At 30.4% G+C, this 2933-nt stretch overlaps 1 protein-coding gene across 1 annotated transcript in view; it reads right to left on the reverse strand.

Moving 5' to 3' along the window:
* Positions 1-2933, reverse strand: part of LOC106678677 (uncharacterized) — a 30414-nt gene that overhangs the window by 2451 nt on the left and 25030 nt on the right. The window lies entirely within an intron of this gene.

Raw genomic sequence — 2933 nt, forward strand, 5'->3', positions numbered from 1 at the left:
TATAAAATTTTAGTGATTTTAACTATAACAATTGTATATTAATTTAAATTTTACTAGTCTATTATTTACAATAAACTTGCTTAAATTCTTTATTTCTCCTTTTCTTTCTATATACTAGGCAAAGAATGGAAATGTATACAGGTCTACGGTAATAATGTGGTCTAAAATTCTGTTGTCATCAAATGTTGCCATCTGAGGAATTAATTATCACACAATATTTACATAATTTCAAAGGAACATTTTTCATTTTTTTTTTTTACATAATTGCCACCTTAATCAATAATTTATTGGGGGATTCTTTGACAGCTTTTATACATCCTTGAATCTAATTTTCACCTCCTCGTCAGAGTTAAATTACTTTACAGCCAAATGTTATTACTAGGTACTAAGTATGGACTATAGGAGAGTGAGTGATAATGTTTCACATTTATCATGGTCCTAGGAGGCATAAAGTTAACATACCTCTTGATCTCAAAACACAATTGCCATGACTTTACTTATTAACTGTATTTAAAAAAATTTTTTGAAAAGAAGGAAAATTGAGAAAAGAAGGGGGGGGGGGAGTAAAATAAAGACAGGGGAGAAAGAGAATAAAACGAACCTGTTAGCTTGAAATCTAACCACCAAGTGGTTTCTGCGCCGAGAACGGCCAAACTCCGAATTAAAAAATACGTTACAAGAATGACTAAGTGTTTTTAAGAGGAAATGTTACAAGTGGGTAAACAAATAAAAAGTAAAAAGTAGAAAATATTTAGAGGAGAAAAGGATGTGAGAGGGTGACGACAAATGGTTTTTGAAAAATGTTAAAAATATATATATGTACAAGGATGACAAAGTACCGGAAGATGACATAGTAAATGAATGATTATGTGAGGAAACAATATTTATGTTGTTTCATACGGTCTTTTAAGAGGTTTTTGGTTTCGCCTATGCAAGCAGAATTACAATTAAGGGTGGAGCAAGGGATGTGGTATACAATATGTGATCGGTGTAGAAGAGGGATAGGGTCTTTTAGTTTAGTGTAAATATTAGATAGTGTGTTGTAAGGTCTGAAAGCAATACGAAGGTTAGGTATAGCAGAACGTAGGAGTTTTTTACGTAGGAGATGGATGTTGTCAGAAAGAGGGGATGTATCGTAATGATCTGTATAAGGGGATAGAAAGGGGTTGTGAAAAATTAGGTGAAGTGGTGAGACGATTTTTGTAGTTGTATATAAGTTTATGAATAATTTAGAGAGGGAAGTTATTAGCTAAGAGTATTTTTTTAAAGCAGTGTGTGTTTTTTTCATGGAATTGGAAATCAGAAAGGGAAAGGCCACGGTGAATAAGGTTTTTGGCTACGTTAATTCTTTGATGGTAAGGATGTTGGGAGTGGTAATTTAGAAGTCTGCCTGAGTAGGTTGGTTTGGTGTACCAGTCAGTGGATATGGTGTCTAGGTTTCTTATGATGAGGAGGTCAAGGAACGGAAGGGAGTTATTATTTTCAATTTCTACAGTAAAATTAAGGCGTGGATGGTAAAGAAGAAATAATAGAGTTATCCCGTACTTCTATTTGCAACATTATTTCCAATCATCTCCTACATCCTCATTCCAATACTTGTAATTCCTCAATTCTTTAGACATTTTTTTCGCCCGTTCTTTTTTAAAATCTCATCACGACATCATTATCACTAGAACAGACAAAGGCAACATGACTGTCATCATGGATCGTCCAGACTACAATGACAAAATGGCTTTACTTTTATCTGACCGATTTACATATGCACCCACACCTTGTTAATTTGTTTCCTCTCATAATCATTCTGCCTCAAAGCTTTCAGAATATTCTCTTTCTTTAAATCATTCCTTCGATTTCGACAAAACATCTATACTTGCTACAGTTCATAACCATGACAAAAGACATTTACTATGAAAGCCTCTATATCCAATTAGAACCTTCTTCCGCCAATTTAAAAACCGACAAGCACAACTTATCATTAAGATATTTACAAATAGTTAATTTATTAAAAAAGTAATTTTTATAATTTTTTTTGTAATGTATTATTTCACTTCTTAAACTTTTTCTAACATATTTTTTGTCACCCTCTTATATATGTTTCCTCTTTTTAACTGTTGTTAAATAATCATGTCACTTTCTCATGTTCTGGTACTTTGTCATCCTTGTACATATATATATTTTTAACATTTTTCAAAATTTTTTTCTATTCATTTCTTTTGTTATACTTTACTTAAATTTTGCTTCTTTATCTATTATTATATATACTTACTCTCAATTCAATTTTTCTTTCCATATTTTAATTTTTAAATTATTAAGAACTAATATATTCATATTTCTTTGCATTATATAACTTCATTTTTATTTTATTTCCATAATTATGTTATTTTACTTACTTACTCAATTATCTATGAATACATTTCATTTTCCACTTCTCTCATCTCTTTATTTTATTAATTCCATTTAGTAAAATTATGTACTTTATGTCATTCTGTTTATATTTTCTATATTCATTGGTTGTTATCTTATTCTGTTCTTAGCCCTGCTGAAGGCTAGAAACTCTAGCCGAAACGTTGGCACGATTAAATAAGTTACATTAACTTATTTGTGTTTTATTTTGACCGCACCCCCTACCATCTTCTCGTATGAGTCATTCACAGTAAACTCTCTCTTAATTATAAATACTATTTATTTTACTTTATTTTTATAACACTAGTTAAGATGATTTTTGTTTCACGAGCATCAAAAGGTGTATTTAAAGAAGTTTTTTTTTTGCGGTGCTTCCAAATGTTTATTCAATATTTCTTCATTGCCCAAAGATATATTGTTATTTTAATTTTTCAAAAGGTTTTTCCACCAATTAGTTCAAATTTAAATAAAAGCCATTTGCATATTGTAAATATGATGGAAGCAATTCAAATGGCACTGTTGTACAGGTT

The sequence above is a fragment of the Halyomorpha halys genome, unplaced genomic scaffold (assembly GCF_000696795.3).
Source record: "Halyomorpha halys isolate HHAL.00 unplaced genomic scaffold, Hhal_1.1 Scaffold154.1, whole genome shotgun sequence".
Classification (NCBI taxonomy): Eukaryota; Metazoa; Arthropoda; class Insecta; order Hemiptera; family Pentatomidae; genus Halyomorpha; species Halyomorpha halys.